The sequence below is a fragment of the Chiloscyllium punctatum genome, chromosome 12, assembly GCF_047496795.1.
Source record: "Chiloscyllium punctatum isolate Juve2018m chromosome 12, sChiPun1.3, whole genome shotgun sequence".
In the NCBI taxonomy this organism is placed as follows: Eukaryota; Metazoa; Chordata; class Chondrichthyes; order Orectolobiformes; family Hemiscylliidae; genus Chiloscyllium; species Chiloscyllium punctatum.
This window is the reverse complement of record NC_092750.1, coordinates 86,975,943-87,001,305: the sequence shown is the minus strand read 5'-3', so window position 1 is coordinate 87,001,305 and position 25,363 is coordinate 86,975,943. Positions and strand designations below refer to the sequence as shown.

The window sequence follows — 25,363 nt, the reverse complement described above, 5'->3', positions numbered from 1 at the left end:
TATTTGGAGACATAGGGTTTGCAGATTCTGAGGAAGCATGAGAGAGACACACAAACCAAGCCCTGTCTGAAACTCTGCAATAGACTATTCAGAGGCACAGAGTCACTGAGATGCACAGCTTGGAAACAGACCCTCCTGTCCAACTTGTCCATACCAACCCGATATTCTCATCTCATTTCATTCCATTTGCTAGCACTTGGCTGATATCCCTCTAAACCCTTCCTGTTCACATACTCATCCTGATACCTTTGAAATGTCGCAATTATACCAACCCCCATCACTTCCTCTGGCAGCTACCTGCATGCCCTTGAATAAGTGCTCAAACATTCATACAGTCGATACAAACTCTAATAAACCCCAACCTACGAAAGGATATCATTGTCATTTTCAACTGACCCTTTGCTTCTTCATTTCGCTGATTTGATCGGAGGTAAAGAAACAGAGTTAGTGACCATCCACCGTCATCCTTTTATAAAACTTATTTTCAAATGTGGCTTGTATGTGATTCTCACAGCCTCTAATAGTTGCCTGGAAGGTGGGGGTGAGCTGTACTCTCCTGCTGCAGTCCTTGGGTGACCCACAGCGATGTTCGGGAGGGAGCTCCAGGAGTTTGACCTGAACCATGTAAAGAGCTCTCTTACTGGAGTGCCCTTTTTAAAGTTGGGAAGTTATTATGGACCAGGAGGACCCGAGAGCTGCTGTCTTGTCAGAGAGAGAGGCTGGTGGGTCACACACCTCAGCTGAGGGGCGAGGTTGAGAAGCTGGGGCCTTCATGGTCATTTCAGACATGATAGAGATTGAACCAACAATGTTGGCATCACGAACCTGTTAGCTGTGATAACTGACCCCCCCTTTGTAGCAGAGGGATTCAATCCCTTTAATAGAGCAAGCTTTAGAATTCAACACTAAAATCAATCTGTACGGACGCACTAGAGACCTGAAACATCAATACAGAGATTGCTGAAGAAGCTCAGCATGTCCGGCAGCATCTCTGAAGGGAGAGGGAGAAAGAGACAGAGAGTTCACCTTTCAATCCAGTGATTTCTGCGGGAAAGTTCCTTCAGAACAGACCGTTTTGAGGAAGGGTCACTTGACAAAGGCACTTCACAAAGATCCTGATCAATGTAACTTTGTGATGTTAGTTCAGAAGGAATAGCTCAGACCTAACATTTCCGTGTGCCTTTGTTCTGTATCTGTTCTCCCATGTAGCCCGCCCTCCGAATACAATACCTTACAAAGCCTTAAACCTGTTTGTCAACTTTCAGCAGAAGCAGCCTCAGGGCATTGAACACAGACTGAATTACTCAGTGACACTTGGATCAGGTCAAGTTCTCAAGTAAACAGATGGTGGGGAAATTCAGCACAATTCAGCAGGTAGCAACGCTGAAGAGAGAGGAACAATTCGCATTCCAAGTGACCCTTCCTCAAAACGGTCTGTTCTGAAGGAACTTTCCCGCAGAAATCACTGGATTGAAAGGTGAACTCTCTCTCTGTCTCTTTCTCCCTCTCCCTTCAGAGATGCTGCCAGACATGCTGAGCTTCTTCAGCAATCTCTGTATTGATGTTTCAGGTCTCTAGCGCGTCCGTACAGATTGATTTTAGTGTTGAATTCTCAAGCTTGCTCTATTAAAGGGATTGAATCCCTCTGCTACAAAGGGGGGTCAGTTACCACAGCTAACAGGTTCGTGATGCCAACATTGTTGGTTCAATCTCTATCATGTCTGAAATTACCATGAAGGCCCCAGCTTCTCAACCTCGCCCCTCACCTGAGGTGTGTGACCCACCAGCCTCTCTCTCTGACAAGACAGCAGCTCTCGGGTCCTCCTGGTCTATAATAACTTCCCAACTTTAAAAAGGGCACTCCAGTAAGAGAGCTCTTTACATGGTTCAGGTCAAACTCCTGGAGCTCCCTCCCTAACATCACTGTGGGACACCCAAGGACTGCAGCAAGAGAGTACACCCCACCCCCACCTTCCAGGCAACTATTAGAGGGTGTGGGAATCACATACAAGCCACATTTGAAAATAAGTTTTATTACAGGGTGACGGTGGATGGTCACTAACTCTGTTTCTTTACCTCTGTTCAAATCAGCGTAATGAAGAAGCTCAGGGTGGGTCAAAAATTACAGAGGGTCAGTACTGAGGGAGCACCATACTGTCAGAAGGTCAGTACAGAGAGAGTGCTACGCTGTCAGAGGGTCAGTACAGAGAGAGTGCTACGCTGTCAGAGGGTCAGTACAGAGAGAGCGCTACACTGTCAGAGGGTCAGTACTGAGGCACTGCTGGACTGTCAGAGGAGCAGGACCGAGCCTGAGGGTCAGTACTGAGGGAGTGCTTCACTATCAATGAGTCAGTACTGAGGGAGTGCGACACTGTCAATGAGTCAGTACTGAGGCAGTGCTGTACTGTCAGAGTATCAGTTATGATGGAGTGCTGTACTGTCAGAGGTTTTGTCCTGAGATTGGGCCATACTGTCGGAGGGTCAGTATAGGGCCACTTCCACACTGTCAGAGAGTCAGTACTGAGTGAGTGCATCACTATCAGAGGATCAGTGTGGAGGGAGTGCTGTATTGACAGAGGATCAGTATGGAGGGAGTGCAGCATTGTCAGAGGGTCAGTGTGGAGGGAGTGCAGCATTGTCAGAGGGTCAGTGTGAAAGGAGGGCTGTATTGACAGAGGATCAGTGTGGAGGGAGTGCAGTATTGTCAGAGGATCAGTGTGGAGGGAGTGCAGCATTGTCAGAGGATCAGTGTGGAGGGAGTGCTGCATTGTCAGAGGGTCAGTATGGAGGGAGTGCAGCATTATCAGAGGATCAGTGTGGAGGGAGTGCAGCATTATCAGAGGATCAGTGTGGAGGGAGTGCAGCATTGTCAGAGGGTCAGTGTGGAGGGAGTGCTGTATTGACAGAGGATCAGTGTGGAGGTAGTGCTGCATTGTCAGAGGGTCAGTGTGGAGGTAGTGCTGCATTGTCAGAGGGTCAGTATGGAGGGAGTGCTGCATTGTCAGTGAGTCAGGATGGAGGGATTGCTGTGCAGTGAGAGGGTCAGTAATGATGAAGTGCGCACTCTCTGATGGTCAGTACTAATGGATGGCCATGCTGTCAGAGTGTCGCACTGTGAGAGGGTTACTACTGAGGGAGCGCTGCACTGTGAAAGGGTTCGAACTGAGGGAGCACCACACTCTGAGGGGATTAGTACTGAGGGATCACCGCGCTGTGAGGGGGTCAGTACTGAGGCATCACCGCGCTGTGAGGGGGTCATGACTGAGGGATCACCGCACTGCGAGGGGGTCAGTACTGAGGGATCACCGCGATGTGAGGGGGTCAGTACTGAGGGAGCACCACACTCTGAGGGGATTAGTACTGAGGGATCACCGCGCTGTGAGGGGGTCAGTACTGAGGGATCACCACACTCTGAGGGGATTAGTACTGAGGGATCACCGCGCTGTGAGGGGGTCAGTACTGAGGGATCACCACACTCTGAGGGGATTAGTACTGAGGGATCACCGCGATGTGAGGGGGTCAGTACTGAGGGATCACCGCGCTGTGAGGGGGTCAGTACTGAGGGAGCACCACACTCTGAGGGGGTCAGTACTGAGGGATCAACGCGCTGTGAGGGGGTCAGGACTGAGGGAGCACCACACTCTGAGGGGATTAGTACTGAGGGATCACTGCGCTGTGAGAGGGTCAGTACTGAGGGATCACCGCACTGTGAGGGGGTCAGTACCGAGGGAGCACCACACTATGTGTCGGACAGTCAGTACTGAGTGATTTCTGCATTGCCAGAGGGTCAGTACTGAGAGAGTGATGCACACTCAAAGGGTCATTACTGAGGGAGCGCTACACGGTCAGTGTGTCAGTTCTGAGGGAGTGTTGTTTCAGAGGGTCAGTACTGAGGGAGAGCTGCACTGCCAAAGGGTCAGTACTGAGGGAGTTCTGCTCTGTCGGAGAGTCAGTACTGAGAAAATGCCACGTTATCGGAGGGTCGGTATCGAGGGAGTGCTGCACTGTAAGCGCATCGGTATTGAGGGAGGGCTACATTGTCGGAGGGTCAGTACTGAGGGAATGCCACATTGTAGAAATGTCAGTGCAAAGAGAGTGCTGCAGTGTCAGAGTGTCAGTACTGAGGGAATGCTGTTGTGTCAGGGCGTCATTTCTGAGCGTGTGCTGCAGTGTCAAAGGAGCAGTGCTGAAGGTGTGCTGCACTGTCAGAGGGTCAGTACTGAGGGATTGCAGCACCGTCAGGGGCGCAGGGCCAAGGGGCTGTTGCAGTGTCAGAGGGTCAGTTCTGAGGGAGTACTGAATGATCAGAGAATGTGCCGCATCATCTGAAAGTCAGTATGAAGGTGCCCCACACTGTGGGAGGGTCAGTATACGTGCAATGCCTCACTGTCAGAGGGTCAGTACTGAGGGAGTGCTGCACTGTCAGAGGGTCAGTACTGAGGGAGTGCTGCACTGATAGAGGGTCAGTACAGAGGGAGTGCTGCACTGATAGAGGGTCAGTACTGAGGGAGTGCTGCACTGTCAGAGGGTCAGTACTGAGGGAGTGCTGCACTGATAGAGGGTCAGTACAGAGGGAGTGCTGCACTGATAGAGGGTCAGTACTGAGGGAGTGCTGCACTGTCAGAGGGTCAGTTCTGAGGGAGTGCTTCACTGTCAGAGGGTCAGTACTGAGGGAGTGCTGCACTGTCATCGGAACAGTATTGAGGGAGAGTTGCACTGCCAGAGGGTCAGTACGGAGGGGGTGCCACACTGTCAGAGGGTCAGTACTGAGGGAGTGCCACACTGTCAGAGGGTCAGTACTGAGGGAGTGCTGCACTGTCAGAGGATCAGTACTGAGGGAGCTCTGCACTGTCAGAGGGTCATTTCTGAGGGAGTGCTTCACTGTCAGAGTGTCAGTACTGAGGGAGTGCTGCACTGTCAGAGGGTCAGTACTGAGAGAGTGCTGCACTGTCAGAGGGTCAGTACTGAGGGAATGCTGCACTGTCAGAGGGTCAGTACTGAGGGAGTGCTGCACTGTCAGAGTGTCAGTACTGAGGGAGTGCTGCAGTGTCAGAGAGTCAGTACTGAGGGAGCGCTGCACTGTCAGAGGGTCAGTACTGAGGGAGTGCCGCAAAGTCGGAGGGTCAGGACTGAGGGAGTACTGCAATGTCAGAGGGTCAGTACGGAGGGAGTGCTGCACTGTCAGAGGATCAGTACTGAAGGAGTGCTGCACTGTCAGAGGGTCATTACTGAGGGAGTGCTGCAATGTCGGAGGGTCTGTACTGTTGAGTGCTGCAATGTCGGAGGGATTGTACTGTAGGCGAGCTGCACTGTCAGAGGGTCAGTACTGAGGCAGTGCTGCACTGTCAGAAGGTCAGTTCTGAGGGAGGGCTGCACTGTCAGAGAGTCAGCACTGCAGGTGTGCCATACTGTCGGAAGGTCAGTACTGTGGAAATGCTGCACTGTCAGAGGATACGACTGAGGGAGTGCTGCTCTATCGGGGGGGTCAGTAATGGGGGATTGCTGCAATGTCAGAGGGTCAATCTGGGGGCAGTGCTGCACTATGAGAAGGTCAGTACTGAGGGAGTGCTGCAGTGTCATAGAGTCCGTACTGAGGGAGTGCTGCACTGTCAGAGGGTCAGTGCTGAGGGAGTGCTGCAGTGTCAGAGAGACAGCACTGTGGGAGAGCTGCAGTGTCAGAGAGTCAGTACTGAGGGAGTGCTGCACTGTCAGAGGGTCAGTACTGAGGGAGTGCTGCACTGTCAGAGGGCCAGTACTGAGGGAGTGCTGCACTGTCAGAGGGTCAGTACTGAGGGAGTGCTGCACTGTCAGAGGGTCAGTACTGAGGGAGTGCTGCACTGATAGAGTGTCAGTACTGAGGGAGTGCTGCACAGTCAGAGAGTCAGTACTGAGGGAGCGCTGCACTCTCAGAGGGTCAGTACTGAGGGAGTGCCGCACTGTCGGAGGGTCAGTACTGAGGGAGTGCCGCACTGTCGGAGGGTCATTACTGAGAGAGTGCTGCAATGTCGGAGGGTCTGTACTGTTGAGTGCTGCAATGTCGGGGGGATTGTACTGTAGGAGAGCTGCACTGTCAGAGGGTCAGTACTGAGGCAGTGCTGCACTGTCAGAAGGTCAGTTCTGAGGGAGGGCTGCACTGTCAGAGAGTCAGCACAGCAGGTGTGCCATACTGTCGGAAGGTCAGTACTGTGGAAATGCTGCACTGTCAGAGGATACGACTGAGGGAGTGCTGCGCTATCGGGGGGGTCAGTAATGGGGGATTGCTGCAATGTCAGAGGGTCAATCTGGGGGCAGTGCTGCACTGTGAGAAGGTCAGTACTGAGGGAGTGCTGCAGTGTCAGAGAGTCAGTACTGAGGGAGTGCTGCACTGTCAGAGGGTCAGTACTGAGGGAGTGCTGCACTGATAGAGTGTCAGTACTGAGGGAGTGCTGCAGTGTCAGAGAGTCAGTACTGAGGGAGCGCTGCACTGTCAGAGGGTCAGTACTGAGGGAGTGCCGCACTGTCGGAGGGTCAGTACTGAGGGAGGGCGGCGCTGTCGGAGGGTCAGTACTGAGGGAGTACTGCAATGTCAGAGGGTCAGTACGGAGGGAGTGCTGCACTGTCAGAGGAGCAGTACTGAGGGAGTGCTGCAATGTCGGAGGGTCTGTACTGTTGAGTGCTGCAATGTCGGAGGGATTGTACTGTATGAGAGCTGCACTGTCAGAGGGTCAGTACTGAGGCAGTGCGGCACTGTCAGAAGGTCAGTTCTGAGGGAGGGCTGCACTGTCAGAGAGTCAGCATTGCAGGTGTGCCATACTGTCGGAAGGTCAGTACTGTGGAAATGCTGCACTGTCAGAGGATACGACTGAGGGAGTGCTGCACTGTCAGAGGGTCAGTGCTGAGGGAGTGCTGCAGTGTCAGAGAGACAGCACTGTGGGAGCGCTGCAGTGTCAGAGAGTCAGTACTGAGGGAGTGCTGCACTGTCAGAGGGTCAGTACTGAGGGAGTGCTGCACTGTCAGAGGGTCAGTACTGAGGGAGTGCTGCACTGTCAGAGGGCCAGTACTGAGGGAGTGCTGCACTGTCAGAGGGTCAGTACTGAGGGAGTGCTGCACTGTCAGAGGGTCAGTACTGAGGGAGTGCTGCACTGTCAGAGGGTCAGTACTGAGGGAGTGCTGCACTGTCAGAGGGTCAGCACTGAGGGAGTGCTGCAGTGTCAGAGAGTCAGTACTGAGGGAGTGCTGCACTGTCAGAGGGTCAGTACTGAGGGAGTGCTGCACTGTCAGAGGATCAGTACTGAGGGAGTGCTGCACAGTCAGAGGGTCAGTACTGAGGGAGTGCTGCAGTGTCAGAGAGTCAGTACTGAGGGAGTGCTGCACTGTCAGAGGGTCAGTACTGAGGGAGTGCTGCACTGTCAGAGGATCAGTACTGAGGGAGTGCTGCACTGTCAGAGGGTCAGTACTGAGGGAGTGCTGCACTGTCAGAGGGTCAGTACTGAGGGAGTGCTGCACTGTCAGAGGGCCAGTACTGAGGGAGTGCTGCACTGTCAGAGGGTCAGTACTGAGGGAGTGCTGCACTGTCAGAGGGCCAGTACTGAGGGAGTGCTGCAGTGTCAGAGAGTCAGTACTGAGGGAGTGCTGCACTGTCAGAGGATCAGTACTGAGGGAGTGCTGCACTGTCAGAGGGCCAGTACTGAGGGAGTGCTGCACTGTCAGAGGGTCAGTACTGAGGGAGTGCTGCACTGTCAGAGGGCCAGGACTGAGATAGTGCTGCACTGTCAGAGGGTCAGTACTGAGGGAGTGCTGCAGTGTCAGAGAGTCAGTACTGAGGGAGTGCTGCACTGTCAGAGGGTCAGTACTGAGGGAGTGCTGCACCTTCAGAGGATCAGTACTGAGGGAGTGCTGCACTGTCAGAGGGTCAGTACTGAGGGAGTGCTGCACTGTCAGCGGGTCAGTACTGAGGGAGTGCTGCAGTGTCAGAGGTTCAGTACTGAGGGAGTGCTGCACTGTCAGAGGGTCAGTAGTGATGGAGTGCTGCACTGTCAGAGGATCAGTACTGAGGGAGTGCTGCACTGTCAGAGGGTCAGTACTGAGGGAGTGCTGCAGTGTCAGAGAGTCAGTACTGAGGGAGTGCTGCACTGTCAGAGGGTCAGTACTGAGGGAGTGCTGCACTGTCAGAGGGTCAGTATTGGGGGAGTGCTCCACTGTCAGAGGGTCAGTACTGAGGGAGTGCTGCACTGTCAGAGGGTCAGTACTGAGGGAGTGCTGCACTGTCAGAGGGTCAGTACTGAGGGAGTGCTGCACTGTCAGAGGGTCAGTACTGAGGGAGTGCTGGACTGTCACATGGTCAGTACTGAGGGAGTGCTGCACTGTCAGAGGGTCAGTACTGAGGGAGTGCTGCACTGTCAGAGGGTCAGTACTGGGGGAGTGCTCCACTGTCAGAGGGTCAGTACTGAGGGAGTGCTGCACTGTCAGAGGGTCAGTACTGAGGGAGTGCTGCACTGTCAGAAGGTCAGTACTGAGGGAGTGCTGCACTGTCAGAGGGTCAGTACTGAGGGAGTGCTGCACTGTCAGAGAGTCAGTACTGAGGGAGCGCTGCACTGTCAGAAGGTCAGTACTGAGGGAGTGCTGCACAGTCGGAGGGTCAATACTGAGGGAGTGCTGCAGTGTCAGAGGGTCAGTACTGAGGGAGTGCTGCATTGTCAGAAGGTCAGTACTGAGGGAGTGCCACACTGTCAGAGGGTCAGTACTGAGGGAGTGCTGCACTGTCAGAGGATCAGTACTGAGGGAGCGCTGCACTGTCAGAGGGTCATTTATGAGCGAGTGCTGCACTGTCAGAGGGTCAGTACTGAGGGAGTGCCACACTGTCAGAGTGTCAGTACTGAGGGAGTGCTGAACTGTCAGAGGGTCAGTACTGAGGGAGTGCTGCACTGTCAGAGGGTCAGTACTGAGGGAGTGCTGCTCTGATAGAGGGTCAGTACTGAGGGAATGCGGCAGTGTCAGAGTGTCAGTACTGAGGGAGCGCTGCACTGTCAGATAGTCAGTACTGAGGGAGCACTGCACTGTCAGAGAGTCAGTACTGAGGGAGCGCTGCACTGTCAGAGGGTCAGTACTGAGGGAGTGCCGCACTGTCGGAGGGTCAGTACTGAGGGAAGGCGGCGCTGTCGGAGGGTCAGGACTGAGGGAGTACTGCAATGTCAGATGGTCAGTACGGAGGGAGTGCTGCACTGTCAGAGGATCAGTACTGAGGGAGTGCTGCACTGTCAGAGGGTCATTACTGAGGCAGTGCTGCAATGTCGGAGGGTCTGTACTGTTGAGTGCTGCAATGTCGGAGGGATTGTACTGTAGGAGAGCTGCACTGTCAGAGGGTCAGTACTGTGGAAATGCTGCACTGTCAGAGGATACGACTGAGGGAGTGCTGCGCTCTCGGGGGGGGTCAGTAATGGGGGATTGCTGCAATGTCAGAGGGTCAATCTGGGGGCAGCGCTGCACTGTGAGAAGGTCAGTACTGAGGGAGTGCTGCACTGTCAGAGGGTCAGTACTGAGGGAGTGCTGCACTGTCAGAGGGCCAGTACTGAGGGAGTGCTGCACTGTCAGAGGGTCAGTACTGAGGGAGTGCTGCACTGTCAGAGGGCCAGGACTGAGGGAGCGCTGCACTGTCAGAGTGTCAGTACTGAGGGAGTGCTGCACTGACAGAGGGTCAGTACTGAGGGAGTGCTGCACTGTCAGAGGGTCAGTACTGAGGGAGTGCTGCACTGTCAGAGTGTCAGTACTGAGGGAGTGCTGCACTGACAGAGGGTCAGTACTGAGGGAGTGCTGCACTGTCAGAGGGTCAGTACTGAGGGAGTGCTGCACTGTCAGAGGGCCAGTACTGAGGGAGTGCTGCACTGTCAGAGGGCCAGTACTGAGGGAGTGCTGCACTGTCAGAGGGCCAGTACTGAGGGAGTGCTGCACTGTCAGAGGGTCAGTACTGAGGGAGCGCTGCACTGTCAGAGGGCCAGGACTGATGGAGTGCTGCACTGTCAGAGGATCAGTACTGAGGGAGTGCTGCACTGTCAGAGGGTCAGTACTGAGGGAATGCTGCACTGTCAGAGGGCCAGTACTGAGGGAGTGCTGCAGTGTCAGAGAGTCAGTACTGAGGGAGTGCTGCACTGTCAGAGGGTCAGTACTGAGGGAGTGCTGCACTGTCAGAGGATCAGTACTGAGGGAGTGCTGCACTGTCAGAGGGCCAGTACTGAGGGAGTGCTGCACTGTCAGAGGGTCAGTACTGAGGGAGTGCTGCACTGTCAGAGGGCCAGTACTGAGGGAGTGCTGCACTGTCAGAGGGTCAGTACTGACGGAGTGCTGCACTGTCAGAGTATCAGTACTGAGGGAGTGCTGCACTTTCAGAGGGTCAGTACTGAGGGAGTGCTGCACTGTCAGACGGCCAGTACTGAGGGATTGCTGCACTGTCAGAGGGTCAGTACTGAGGGAGTGCTGCAGTGTCAGAGGGTCAGTACTGAGGGAGTGCTGCACTGTCAGAGGGTCAGTACTGAGGGAGTGCTGCACTGTCAGAGGATCAGTACTGAGGGAGTGCTGCACTGTCATAGGGCCAGTACTGAGGGAGTGCTGCAGTGTCAGAGAGTCAGTACTGAGGGAGTGCCACACTGTCAGAGGGTCAGTACTGAGGGAGTGCTGCACTGTCAGAGGATCAGTACTGAGGGAGTGCTGCACTGTCAGAGGGTCAGTACTGTGGGAATGCTGCACTGTCAGAGGGTCAGTACTGAGGGAGTGCTGCACTGTCAGAGGGTCAGTACTGAGGGAGTGCTGCACTGATAGAGGGTCAGTACTGAGGGAATGCTGCAGTGTCAGAGTGTCAGTACTGAGGGAGTGCTGCACTGTCAGAGTGTCAGTACTGAGGGAGTGCCGCACTGTCGGAGGGTCAGTACTGAGGGAGGGCGGCGCTGTCGGAGGGTCAGGACTGAGGGAGTACTGCAATGTCAGAGGGTCAGTACGGAGGGAGTGCTGCACTGTCAGAGGATCAGTACTGAGGGAGTGCTGCACTGTCAGAGGGTCATTACTGAGGGAGTGCTGCAATGTCGGAGGGTCTGTACTGTTGAGTGCTGCAATGTCGGAGGGATTGTACTGTAGGAGAGCTGCACTGTCAGGGGGTCAGTACTGAGGCAGTGCTGCACTGTCAGAAGGTCAGTTCTGAGGGAGGGCTGCACTGTCAGAGAGTCAGCACTGCAGGTGTGCCATACTGTCGGAAGGTCAGTACTGTGGAAATGCTGCACTGTCAGAGGATACGACTGAGGGAGTGCTGCGCTCTCGGGGGGGTCAGTAATGGGGGATTGCTGCAATGTCAGAGGGTCAATCTGGGGGCAGTGCTGCACTGTGAGAAGGTCAGTACTGAGGGAGTGCTGCAGTGTCAGAGAGTCAGTACTGAGGGAGTGCTGCACTGTCAGAGGGTCAGTGCGGAGGGAGTGCTGCAGTGTCAGAGAGACAGCACTGTGGGAGAGCTGCAGTGTCAGAGAGTCAGTGCTGAGGGAGTGCTGCACTGTCAGAGGGTCAGTACTGAGGGAGTGCTGCACTGTCAGAGGCCCAGTACTGAGGGAGTGCTGCACTGTCAGAGGGTCAGTACTGAGGGAGTGCTGCACTGTCAGAGGGCCAGTACTGAGGGAGTGCTGCACTGTCAGAGGGCCAGTACTGAGGGAGTGCTGCACTGTCAGAGGGTCAGTACTGAGGGAGTGCTGCACTGTCAGAGAGTCAGTACTGAAGGAGTGCTGCACTGTCAGAGGGCCAGTACTGAGGGAGTGCTGCACTGTCAGAGGGTCAGTACTGAGGGAGTGCTGCACTGTCAGAGGGCCTGTACTGAGGGAGTGCTGCACTGTCAGAGGGTCAGTACTGACGGAGTGCTGCACTGTCAGAGGATCAGTACTGAGGGAGTGCTGCACTGTCAGAGGGTCAGTACTGAGGGAGTGCTGCACTATCAGAGGAACAGTACTGAGGGAGTGCTGCACTGTCAGAGGGTCAGTATTGAGGGAGTGCTGCACTGTCAGAGGGCCAGTACTGAGGGATTGCTGCACTGTCAGAGGGTCAGTACTGAGGGAGTGCTGCACTGTCAGAATATCAGTACTGAGGGAGCGCTGCACTGTCAGAGGCTCAGTATTGCGGGAGTGCCGCACTGTCGGAGGGTCAGTTCTGAGGGAGGGCCGCACTGTCAGAGGGTCAGGACTGAGGTAGTGCTGCAATGTCAGAGGGTCAGTACCGAAGGAGTGCTTCATTGTCAGAGGGTCAGTACTGAGGGAGTGCTGCACTGTCAGAGGATCAGTACTGATGGAGTGCTGCACTGTCAGGGGGTCAGTACTGAGGCAGTGCTGCACTGTCAGAAGGTCAGTTCTGAGGGAGGTCTGCACTGTCAGAGAGTCAGCACTGCAGGTGTGCCATACTGTCGGAAGGTCAGTACTGTGGAAATGCTGCACTGTCAGAGGATACGACTGAGGGAGTGCTGCGCTATCAGGGGGGTCAGTAATGGGGGATTGCTGCAATGTCAGAGGGTCAATCTGGGGGCAGTGCTGCACTGTGAGAAGGTCAGTACTGAGGGAGTGCTGCAGTGTCAGAGAGACAGCACTGAGGGAGTGCTGCCGTGTCAGAGGATCAGTACTGAGGGAGTGCTGCACTGTCAGAGGGTCAGTACTGAGGGAGTGCTGCAGTGTCAGAGAGTCAGTACTGAGGGAGTGCTGCACTGTCAGAGGATCATGACTGAGGGAGTGCTGCACTGTCAGCGCATCAGTCTGGGGCCTACCTGCATTGTAAGAGAGGCAGGACTGAGTGAGTGCCACACTATCAGATGGGCTGAATGGCCTAATTTCTGCTCCCATGTCTTGTGGTCTAAGAGGAATATCTGAAATTGTTCAGTATATTTCTGCCTCTGCTTCCTACAAACCCTGCTCAGCAATGATTCCCACGTTCAAATTCCAGAGGCTGTGTTCAAACAGACCGCCTTCATTTGGTTACCACCCTCTTTTCCCAGGGATCAAGTTTTCGTTTCGTGTGACTGACCTGCCAGCTCAATTGTATATTTTCATGCTGCAGGACTGAGGTTTATTCCTCAGCTTCCATGTGCTCATCCCAAATGAATCCCACTGCCCCACACTCAGCACAGTCGGGTGTTCCTTATTTCTGAGCTTCCCAATGCTAATCCACACTCCTCCAAATCGTATCGCAGGCGAATTGCCTGGGAGAGAGGAGTGCTAAGAGAGGAAATAAAAATCTGAAAGTACCTTACAGTGACATTAATGGTGAATTGATAATGACAGAAAGAGTAAGTTGTGGAACACAGTGAGAATTTGTGCATGGACCCAGAGGCTACAGTGAATGGATTCATTTTGTCAGTGCTCATTGGGACAGGGTTGATATGAAATTGTGAAGATGCTCCTTGATACAATTAAATGAATTAGCATATATAGAGAGAGAGATGGTTCTGAGTGTTCTGGCCTTCTTCCAACCCAATAAATCTCCAAATGTATCTCAGTTTACCGAATGAGGTGATGGAGGAAGGAGCAGGTACACTTGCAAACATTTTCAAATCCCCTCTGGCCACAGGAGAGATGTCTTCGGACTGACAAGGTGGTACTGTTATTCAAGAAGGAGCATGAGATATATCAGCCAGCTACAGGCCAGTCAGGCTAATATCGTGGGTGGGACGTCTGTTGGAAGCAATTTTGGGAGATAGAATTAATCAGCATTTAAAGAGACTGGAGTTCATGAAGACCAGTCAGAATGGTTGTGTTAAGGAGGGGTCGGGTCTGACCAATGGGATTGCACTTTTTAAGGAGGTGATCAGGTGTGTAAAAAGGGGCAACACTTTCCTGTCGCCTGCTTGGAGGTCAGTAAGGCTTTTATCAGGACCCATATTGGAAACTGATAGTGAACATAAAAACTCAAGATCCAAGGAATTTGGCGCAGAATGCTGAGTGGCAGGAAGCAGACAGTGATGGCCCAATTAGAAATCTCTGTTCATGTCTCGCTGTTGGGTCTTGCTGATGTGGTTGATAGAAAAGATTTAGATTTGAATGGTGGAGGGTTAATCATTGGGTTCATGAATGATATGAAGATTGGTTGGGTGATAAATACTGAGGATGATAGCCTTAGATTACAGAAGGATGGAGATGGCCTTGTCAGATGGACCGATCAGTGGCAACGGGTGAGGTGCCTGAAGACTGGAGGGTGATTAATGATGGGCCATTATTGAAGTAAGGCTGCAAGGAACAGCCATTGAACTATGGAGCTGTGAGCCTGATGGCAGTGGGGGGTAAGGTGTTGGAGGGCATTCTGAGAGACAATTTACATGGATTTGGAAAAGCAAGGATTGATTAGGGATGGTCAGCGTGGCTTGTGGAAATGGTTTGGGATGGAGGCCACGTCCATTTTAAAAGATTCAGATCTTTTTAAACAATCAGTGAAAAATAACATCACCAGGTGCCTTAAACATGGATTGGAGAAAAACTGTTGTCAATGTATGGTCACTTGATGCTTGGAGACTCTCTAGAAAAGCAGGCACCCAAACAGACCAATGCTATCGATGCAAGATGCGGTGCACAGGAAGATCCAACAAGTCATTTGCAGTTGCTGTTTGTCTCCCTGGAGCAGTCATCATGCGAGATCAGGGTTCAGTCCTTGGAAAGTGACCTCTCCATTGAACCTTCCTCCACGTTTGTACAGTAACCGTGGTTTTGTGTGCTTATCTCTGTGAGAGAGAGACACAGAAAGCGAGTGTCTGTCCGTGTGTGTGAGAGAGAGTGCATGTGTGCGTATCTCTGTGTGTCTGTGTGTGTGAGAGGGATTATGTGTTTTTGTACGTGTCTGTCTGAGTGTGTGTTTGTGAGAGAGTGTGTGTGTGTCTGTGTTTGAGGGAGTGAGAGTGTGTGTATGTTTGAGAGAGTGAGTGTTTGTGAGAGAGAGAGAGAGTGTGTGTGTGTGTGTGTGTGTGTAAACTAGCCAATCTTATCAGGTGCCCATGAATATAAAATCCAGCTGCTGTTTCAGGTGAGGTGGTCCTCGTGTCTCCAAAGACACAAAGGCTGCAAGAGTGAATTAACTGGGGGAAAGAGAGTGCTGTTCATTCCAGTGGGGATTCATCCAGTAAACCTTCCCCACACACTAACATCCCTCTGGCAATGCAGTGAATAGTCCTGCACACAGTGCTCCAGGTACAAACCAATGTAATGTCACCATAGTCTTACCAGAGCATGGGACAGCTCCTCATTACAGAGTGGGGTCTGGTGGGGATTTAATCAGAGGGTCACCAGGGCCCAGCTGAGGGGAGAGGTTGGGAAGGAGAGTCCTTCAGAGTAACTTCAGCTAGTGTGGTAAGCTAACTGACCAGCCAACTGAGCTAACCAACCTCACTCCAGGGGCATGCCGTGTATAACACAATCATTGCCAGCCTGCACCTCAAGAAGAGCCAGGAGCAAGGCCATTCGGCCCCCACCCTAACCCAGAAGGGAGAGCACGGGAAGCTGATGAAGGAACCAAGCCCCTCCCATGTGGCCTTCTGAAATGGAGCTGGAGGACAGGGCAGACCGGGCCTGCTGTTTGCTTCCCTGAGACTGGCCTGCTCCACCTTACAGTGAGAGACTGAGGGGAATCTCGAGGAGATTTCACTTCTCACTGAGAGGCTGCAACTCCAATCCAAATCAGACTGGTTCCCTCCGAGACTCATGGAAGGGTGCAGCACTCTACAGATCAGGGCCTTGTGGAGTCATAACCTCCAGTGTGGGGGCCAAGAGCTGGGAGGTAGTGTTAAGGACATAAGACCATCTGTAATAGGAACAGGAGGAGACCATTCAGCCCCTCGAGCCTGCTCTACTATTCAATAGAATCGTGAATGATTTAGTATTGATTTGGGAGCTGAAACCTGGACAGTACAGAGACAGAGAATCAAATTATTCTGCGATACGGAATTATCAGACGAGAGCACACACACACACACACACACACAAATCGTGGGATTCAGGCCGTCTGTGGAAACGGGGAGAGACAAAGGAGCATAATGCTAGAGAGGGATCTGATCCCACAGATTTCACTCCTTCCCTCTCTCTCTGCAGCTCTCATGTCTGTTTTTGTTTTTCCCAGTTCTCTCTCCCACATCTTTCCTTCAATCCCTATCTCTCACCATCCTTCACATCTCTGTCCTGTTTACATTTCCCAGTAGATTCCCTTCCCCCTTTGTCACCTCACCTGGTTTTTCAGGAATGCTTAATCATTCAGTCTTTCACAAAACTAACACCTTGCTCATCTCTCTCTGCATCTGTCTCTCAGCTCTGTGGGATCTTGCTATTCCTGTCTGTACATCACTGTAGCAACATCATAGCCCCCACTACCACCCCACTCTCTCAGCTCTATCTCTCTGCTGTTGTAACTCCTCTCTCTCTCTGTCCTATATCTCTCCCTGGGATTTCTGTCTTGCTGTCTGCCTGAACTCTCCCTGTCTTTCTCCTCCCATTTTCTCCTTGTATCTGTCTGACATTGTATTTCTCTTCCTGGAGTTTAACTCTCTCTCTCTCTCTCTCTCTCTCTCTCTCTGTCTGTCTCTGTCTGCTCTCTCCCAGTTCTTCTCACTTCCTCTACCCCCCTCTGCCTTTCTCTTGTTCTCTCCCTCCCTCTCACTTTCTGTCCATCCATCTCTCTTTCTCTCGTGTAGTTGCTCTCCCTTTTTCTCCCTGGACCCCTCTGCTCTGTCCTAGCGACTGGGGGAAGGGGCATTGGGAAGAGCTTGCCTCAGTGCCTGGTCTCTCCTAGGTTTTACACCCACTGTGGGGAGGGGGTGAGTGGAAGGAACATGAAGTAGTTTTCTGAGTGAGTCTGAAATAAAGAAAAAGAGAAAGAGAAAGGGAGAGTGATAAAAAGAGAGAAAGACATGGAGAGAGTGGAGATGGAGAAAGTGGAGAGAGAGAAATGGGCAGTAAGAGTCAGGGACGCGGAGTTAGAAAAGGACAGAGTGAGAGAGACTGGGAGAGACAGAAAGTGAGAAGGGCATATATGGAGGGAGAAGGACAGTGTGTGTACTTGGCGACGGTTTCAGAGTGGGATCTTGTTGTGCATTACTGCAGTCAGTCAAAAGGTGAGTTAGTCTCTGCACTATGTCCTCCAGCCCAGGGACTGTGAGTCTGCATGGGAAGGGGGAGAGTGGGAGACAAGGAGAGAGTGGGACAGCCAGAGACAGGGGGAGGGTTTGATGGAGTTTTGGGGTTGGTGGAGAAAGGAGGGGCTGTTGTCAGAGAGAGATGGAGGGAGGGATAGCATGTGATGCAAAATCTGAGACAGGGTTGTGAAGAGGTCTGCACAGGAAGGATAGTCAATGAGGCCATTCAGGGGCCAATCCTGAGGATCCTGAACCGGTCCAGGATCATTTAATGGGTGAGGGGGGATGATGGGCAGAAAGGACTCCATCTGTGATGTAAACCTTCTGTAATTCTCGGACTGGGATCTTGCTGTACATTAAAATCGTTACAGGTGAGTCATTCAACCCAGACTCATTTACCTGTGTGAGAAAGTGAGGACTGCAGATGCTGGAGAGTCAGAGTTACAAAGTGTGGAGCTGGGGAATCACAGTGGGTCAGCCAGGAGAGTCGATGGTTCAGGTCTGACCTGCTGGGCTTTTCCAGCTCCACACTTTTCCACTCATTTCCCTCTGCCCCAGGGAGTGGGGCTCACAGCAATGTTGGGGGCAGCGAAATATTTGAGGGGGGCACAGTTGGTAAGGTAGGTATTAGGGAGGGAAGGTATTTGGGGAAGGGAATAAATTTGGGAGGAGAGTTAAAATGAGGGGCAAATGTTTTTAGCGGGGTCAAAATTGGGTGAGCACTTTCAGGTCTGAAATAAAGAAAAAGAGAAAGGGAGGGTGAGAAAAAAAGAGAGAGGTAGAGCGAGTGGAGATGGAGAAGGGGGATGAGAGAAAGATGGGGCAGAGACAGACAGTGAGAGGGAGGGTGTGAGAGAAAGGCAGATTGAGAGAAAGAGACAGACAGGGAGAGAGAAGGACAAAGAGAGAAGGGGAAGTCAGACTGAGACAAACAGGCATTGAAGCATGGACAGACTGAAGGGGTGACACTCAGTATTCCAGTTGGTTCCAGCTCTCTCTCTCTCAATGGTTTTTCACACTCCCTCTCTCCCATGCTCCTGGGGTTTCCTTCAGCTTGTCTCTCTCTCCCTCTCTCTCTCCCTCTCTCTGGATGGTGAACTGGTCTCTGTCCCTTGCCATGTTGGTCACCTCAGAAAGCCTCCAGAAAATTCAAGAGATCAGTCTGCAGGTGATCCCTGGTTTCGTTCATTTCTGGATGGTTTCCCAGAACTTTCTATACTTCTGGCCAATTCAGAGAATCAGTTAATAGTTTGAAGCGTTGCTAATCATTTGGATGGCTTGTTCCTGTCAGTTTCTTTGTGTAGCAGGACCCGGTACCTTCCTGTCTGGGCCCTCCTTTGTTTAGTGGAGACGTTATTAGGGATATGTCTGCCCAGGGGAACTGTTGCCTTTGACATTATGCTGATGGGATAACCATCTGGCTGCTGTCTGGCTTTTGTGATTTGCGAGTAGAACTTGTCCAATATACCCAGCATCTCTTGGCTGTCTATCTGTGTTTTAGCAAGGAGGCAGGAACATTTCACCCATTCCCCCTCCCCCATCCAGTCTTTTGAATAGAAAGAAGCTTATACAATGAATTACAAACCTAATTTTAAAAGCTGGTTATGTTTGTTGTCAGAGTAGCCTGCTGTTTGAGCGAAAACCATTTTGTACATTGGTCAAGCTGATTGTCATATGGCTGATAAGTGATATCATAGAATCCCTGCAGAGCAGAAACAGGCCCTTCAGCCCATCGAGTGCACAATGACCCTCTGAAGAGAATCCAACTCAGATCTATCCCCTGATGATATCTCTGAAACCCTACATTTCCCATGGCTATTCCAGCTAACCTGAATATCCCTCGGCACTACGGGCAATCTGTCAAAAATGCCCACCATTGAACAGTGGGAGAAAACCCATACAGATGTCGGGAGAATGTACAAACTCCACACAGACAGTCGCTCAGGAGTGGAATCAAACCCAGGTCTCTGGCGCTGTGAGGTAACAGTGCTAACCACTGAGTGACTGTGGCTCTCCTAACTGTTTCGACAAAACATATTCCGTTCTGAGAATCCATACAGAATTGTGATGCATAGCCTACATCCGGTGAGCAGAATAAATGCGAGTGAATGAGACCTGCTGGCTCAAACTCCAGGAATTCCTTCCCGAAGGACATTGTGAGTCCACCACCTGCAACAGTTCAAGGAGGCAGCTCACGACCAAAACCAGCTCCCGAGCAGCTACGGACAGGCAATCAATACTGGGCCCAGCCAGGAACACTCAAACACTGCAAATGAATGAAACTAAGGTGATCACCCGGGGAGTTCCATCTACCTTCCAGTCCCTGGGGGTGTGTCCAGGCATTATTCACCATGATCGTACCCATCTGTTACAGCCTGCAATCCTAACCACCGGGATCCCGAGATATATCAAGGTGAGTGTGGTTAGGACCACAGCTTGATGTGAGAGGAGCCGAATTCGTTAATGACAGGCGATGGGAATGCCATGGTCTGGCCTGTTCCTCCACACAAGAGGTTAGTGAGTAAAATTAGGGCGCACGGTATTGGGGCAAAGTACTAGATTGGATAGAGAATTGGTTGGCTAATAGGAAACAAAGGGTAGTGATTAACGGCTCCATTTCGGAATGGCAGGCAGTGACCAGTGGGGTACCGCAGGGATCCGTGCTGGGACCGCAGCTTTTTACAATATATGTAAATGATATAGAAGATGGTATCAGCAATAACATTAGCAAATTTGCTGATGATACAAAGCTGGGTGGTAGGGTGAAATGTGATGAGGATGTTAGGAGATTACAGGGTGACCTGGACAAGTTAGATGAGTGGGCAGATGCATGGCAGATGCAGTTTAATGTGGATAAATGTCTGGTTATCCACTTTGGTGGCAAGAACAGGAAGGCAGATTACTACCTCAATGGTATCAAATTAGGTAAAGGGGCTGTTCAGAGAGATCTGGGTGTTCTTGTCCACCAGTCAATGAAGGCAAGCATGCAGGTACAGCAGGTCGTGAAGAAGGCTAATAGCATGCTGACCTTCATAACAAGAGGGATTGAGTATAGAAGCAAAGAGGTGCTTCTGCAGCTGTACAGGGCCCTGGTGAGACCACACCTGGAGTACTGTGTACAGTTCTCGTCTCCAAATTTGAGGAAAGACATTCTGGCTATTGAGGGAGTGCAGCGTGGGTTCACGAGGTCAATTCCTGGAATGGCAGGATTGCCTTACACGGAAAGACTGAAGCGACTGGGCTTGTATACCCTTGAGTTTAGAAGACTGAGAGGGGATCTGATTGAAACGTATAGGATTATGAAAGGATTGGACACTCTGGCAGGAGGAAACATATTTCCGCTGATAGGGGAGTGCCGAACCAGAGGACACAACTTAAAAATACGGGGTAGACCATTTAGGACAGAGATGAGGAGAAACTACTTCACCCAGAGAGTGGTGGCTGTGTGGAATGCTCTGCCTCAGAGGGCAGTGGAGGCCCAGTCTCTGGATTCATTTAAGAAAGAATTGGATAGAGCTCTTAAAGATAGTGGAGTCAAGGGTTATGGAGATAAGGCTGGAACAGGATACTGATTAGGAATGATCAGCCATGATCATATTGAATGGCGGTGCAGGCTCGAAGGGCTGAATGGCCTACTCCTGCATCTATTGTCTATTGTCTATTGTCTATTCTCTATTTACGTAAGTGTGGTCCCTGTCAATGTCCCCTCTATCTCCACAGCATGTGGGAGGGAATCATGATAACCCATCCAAGTACCTTTTTAAATGTAATTCCGATACTTTCGACTTCAAAGATCCCCATCCTAACATTGTCACTTGGGATAATTGGAATTCCTCATACCAGGCCCAGTGCCCCACCGAAAGTGTCCTTACAGCTGTCATTAACCCAGCCCTTGGTGAGCTGCTGTAACTGACAGTGAGACATGTTCGTGTGGGTGTTCTCCTGGAACAAATATTTACGCTGTTTGTCACTAACCCGGGATGGGACTTTTCTCGAGCATTAAGGACCGCTGCCTTCATTTCATCATGGATGTCCCTCCCTCACTGTTGTCCCTCAGCGAGGGCTGAATGGCCTGGTGGACAAAGTCACATGGTGATTAATTTAGTTTGTTTGTCAGCATCCAGTCCGTGTTTGACAGACTGTCGGTCTATCTCATACAAAAATGTATCTGGGTTTGAGACAGGATCAAACAGAGTGACCTTTTTGGTGCTGCCCACCAGCTGGGTGCCTGGAATGGCTGTTGTGTATGGAGTGAGACCATAATCTGCTTTACCCTGGGGAACCACAGGATTCATGGAATCTGAGTTCGGCTGTGAGTCAGCGCGGGGGGCAAAAGGTGCAGTTACCTGGGAGACAGGCAGTGGGAGTCCCCATCTGTGAGCGGGTGTGGATGTGTCAGTGTGGAGCCTGTCAGTATCTCCCTGGGGAGGTAGAACCACAAAGGCACACATTATCCCATTCTGGGAGAGTTCCCAGTTCCCTAGGGATTGTATTTGCTCCTGGCACCTCCTCCTAGGGCCTGATGTGTGTTGTTCCGTGTTGCAGGTGTACAGGATCCATGCAGCTGCTTGGAGCTCATACACTGTACTTCCAGATTGTCAATGTAACCTGAGGCTGCCTACCCATCCCCAGAGACCCTCCTTTCACTGGATTGGACTCTTCCCAATTGGAACTGGAGTAGTCCCATGTGGGTGAGATTTTCCTGCCCTGTTCTGTCCTGCTCATTGTGTCGGGGACATAGCTCTGTCACAGCCTGTAGGTTTCCCTGGGGTGACTGGATCCCAGCTGCCTTATCCCAGCCGGGGGTCCTCCAGGCTATCGGCAGTGGAGTGAGCTTTCCAGCTTCCTTCCCCGGTTCTCTGTGGGCATCTCACCACAGCTCCTGTACCAGGAACCCTTCACTGCACGGCCAGGCTGGCTTCCTGTGAAATTCTGCAGGACTGTTACACATTTGTACCGGCTTGTGTTCCTATTGCTTTGGTCGCTTCTGTATTATGGGACACTTAGGTATGTTGATAGAGTTCTACAGCATGGAGACAGTCTCTTTGGCCCAAACTGGTCCATCCACACTAACCCCGTTTCCCTGCACTTGACCCATATCATTCCAATACGTTCCTCTCCATGTATTTGTCCAAGTGCATTTTAAATGTTCTTAAATGTATCCTCCTCGACCACTTGCACTGGTAGTTCATTCCGTATGTGTACCACCCTCTGGGTAAAAGCATTGTCCCTCAGGTTCCCTTTTAATCTTCCCCTTTCACCTTAAACTGATGCCCTTTCATCCTTGATTCCCCAACACTTGGATAAAGACTGAGTGCATTCATCCTATCCATGCCTCCCATGATCTTATACACCTCTATAAGGACACCCCCCTCAGTGTCCTACACATGAAAGAAAATGTCCTTGCTTGTCCAACCTCTCTCTTTATCTGTCCAGTTGAGTTCTGGCAACATCTTTGTAAATTTCTTCTGTCCTCTTTCTAGTACAATAACATCCTTCCGATAGCAAGGTGGGTAAAACTGAACACAATATTCCAAGTGCGGCCTCACCAACATCCTGCACAACTACAACAGACCTTCCCAACTTCGATATTCCATGCCCTGACTGGTGAAGGGCCCAGTGTACCAAAAGCCTTCTTCACTGCCCTGTCTCCCTGAGTTCAGAGAGCCGTGCTCCTGGAATCCAAGGTCCCTCTGTTCCACGACACTCCTTCAGGCCCTACCATTCACCATGAAACCCCAGTCTTGATGTGACTTTCCAAAATGTAAGATCTCGCTCTTGTCTGTATTAAACTCCATTTGCCATTTCTCAGCCCAGTTCCCCAGCTGATGAAGGCCATGTTGCAATTGCTGAGAACCTTCCTCACTTATTTTAGTGTAATCTGAAAACTTTCTAATCATGCCTTAAATATCCTCATCCAAATCATTGATATAGATGACAAACAGCAATGGGCCTAGCACTGACCAGCTGCGTGGCACAATGGCTCAGTGGTTAGCACTGCTGCCTCACAGCACCACGGATCTGGGTTCAATTCCAACCTCACAGGATGCTCTGTGGGGGTTAGATCCTGTTAGGGTTAGATTTCCTACAGTATGGAAACAGGCCATTTGGCCCAACAAACCACACCGACCTGCTGAAGAGTAACCCACCCAGAGCCATTCTCCCTACCCAACATTTACCCTTAACGAATGTACCTAGCAATATGGGCAATTTAGCCTGGCCAATTCATCTGACCTTCGCATCTTTGGAATGGGGAGAAAACCGGAGCACCCAAAGGAAACCCACACAGACACAGGGAGAATGTGCAAACTCCACACAGTCACCCGAGGCTGGGGTCGAACCTGGGTACCTGGCGCTGTGAGGCAGCAGTGCCAACCGCTGAGCCACCATGCCACACCAACTGAGTTTGTACATTCTCCCCATGTCTGCGTGGGTTTCCTCTGGGTGCACCGGTTTCCTCCCACAATCCAAAGATCTGCAGGTCAAGTAAATTGGCAATGCTCAATTGCCGAGAATGTTCATGGATGTGTAAGTTGCGTTACTCAGGGGTAAATGTAGAGTAATAAAGTAGGGGAATGGGCTTGGGTGGAATAATCTTCAGAGGGCCAGTGGACTTGTTGGGCCGAAGGGCCTGTTTCCACAGAGGAAGGATTCTATGATTCTATGACCGCTGAGGCACACCATGAGTCACAGGCCTCCAGTCTGACTGTTACACTCTGCTTCCTACCATCAAGCCAATTGTGTACCCAGCTTGCCAACGCCCCCTGGATTCCATGCGATCTAATCTTCCAGAGCAAGGTACCATGTGGAACCTTATCAAAGGCCTTCCTGAAATCTGTAGAGTCTAGATGTACTGGCCTGCCCTCGTCAAACTTCCTGATCACTTCAATAAAGAACACTGACTAATTTGTGAGGCATGGTCTCCCATGCACAAGGCTTTGCTGACTCCTCCCAATCAAATGTTGTATTTCCAAATGCATGTCTATCTAATCTCTCAGCATCTTCTCAAGTAACTTACTTACCACGGATGTTAGGTTTACTGATCTATAGTTCCCAGGTTTATCTTTGCAGCCATTCTTGAATAAGGGTGCAGCATATGCTGTCCTCCAGTCTTCCAGGACCTCACCCGTGGCTAAAGGTGAGGCAAAAAGATCAGCAGGGACTCCACAAGAACTTCCCTCACCTCTTGAGGTGCTGTTGGATATGTTTGGTCAGGTCCAGGAGATTTATACACCTTCATACATTCTAATGCATTCAACACATCCTCTCCTGTGATATGGACTGACACCAAGAGATCATCACTAACTTTCCCAAGTTCCCAGGCCTTCATGTCCTTCTCCAAGGTCAACACAGAGGGGAAATAACTCCTGCATTTCTGCACACACGTCCACTTTCGTCCTTGAAGTGTCCTATTTTTCTCTCGAGTTATTTTTTTTTTCCTTGGGAGGGGGAGATTGTAGTGTTGGGTAGGGATCAGTCAGGGAGGGGGAGATTGCAGTGTTGGGTAGGGATCAGTCAGGGAGGGGGTGATTACAGTGTTGGGCAGGGATCAGTCAGGGAGGGGGAGATTGTAGTGTTGGGTAGGGATCAGTCAGGGAGGTGGAGATTGTAGTGTTGGGTAGGGATCAGTCAGGGAGGGGGAGATTACAGTGTTGGGTAAGGATCAGTCAGGGAGGGGGAGATTACAGTGTTGGGTAGGGATCAGTCAGGGAGGGGGTGATTACAGTGTTGGGTAGGGATCAGTCAGGGAGGGGGTGATTACAGTGTTGGGTAGGGATCAGTCAGGGAGGGGGTGAGTGCAGTGTTGGGTAGGGATCAGTCAGGGAGGGGGTGATTACAGTGTTGGGTAAGGATCAGTCAGGGAGGGGGAGATTGCAGTGTTGGGTAGGGATCAGTCAGGGAGGGGGAGATTACAGTGTTGGGTAGGGATCAGTCAGGGAGGGGGTGAGTGCAGTGTTGGGTAGGGATCGGTCAGGGAGGGGGTGATTGCAGTGTTGGGTAGGGATCAGTCAGGGAGGGGGTGAGTGCAGTGTTGTGTAGGGATAGAGGGAAATCAGGAGGGCAAAAAGGGGACATGAGATTGCTTTGGCAAATAGATTTAAGGAGAATCCAAAATGTTTTTATAAATCCATAAAGGACAAAAGGGTCCCTGGGGAGAGAATAGGGCCCCTCAATGATCAAGACAGTCTGCACGTGGAGCTGCAGGAGATGGGGGAGAAACTGAACAAGTATTTCCTGTCGAGAAGGACATGGAAGATATCGAAT

The 25,363-nt window shown here is 51.5% G+C and overlaps 2 long non-coding RNA genes across 5 annotated transcripts in view; one reads left to right on the top strand and one right to left on the bottom strand.

The window, feature by feature from the left end:
* Positions 1–1,190, bottom strand: part of LOC140483496 (uncharacterized) — a 50,635-nt gene extending 49,445 nt beyond the window's left edge. Inside the window, exon 1 of the long non-coding RNA XR_011961985.1 lies at positions 1,027–1,190. This is a non-coding gene — a long non-coding RNA (uncharacterized lncRNA). The remainder of the gene's footprint in view (positions 1–1,026) is intronic.
* A 170-nt stretch (positions 1,191–1,360) lies between these two features.
* The window catches only part of LOC140483958 (uncharacterized), an 85,103-nt gene continuing 61,100 nt past the window's right edge, over positions 1,361–25,363 (top strand). For all 4 annotated transcript variants that reach the window (XR_011962097.1, XR_011962094.1, XR_011962095.1 and 1 more), the window contains exon 1: positions 1,361–1,477. This is a non-coding gene — a long non-coding RNA (uncharacterized lncRNA). The remainder of the gene's footprint in view (positions 1,478–25,363) is intronic.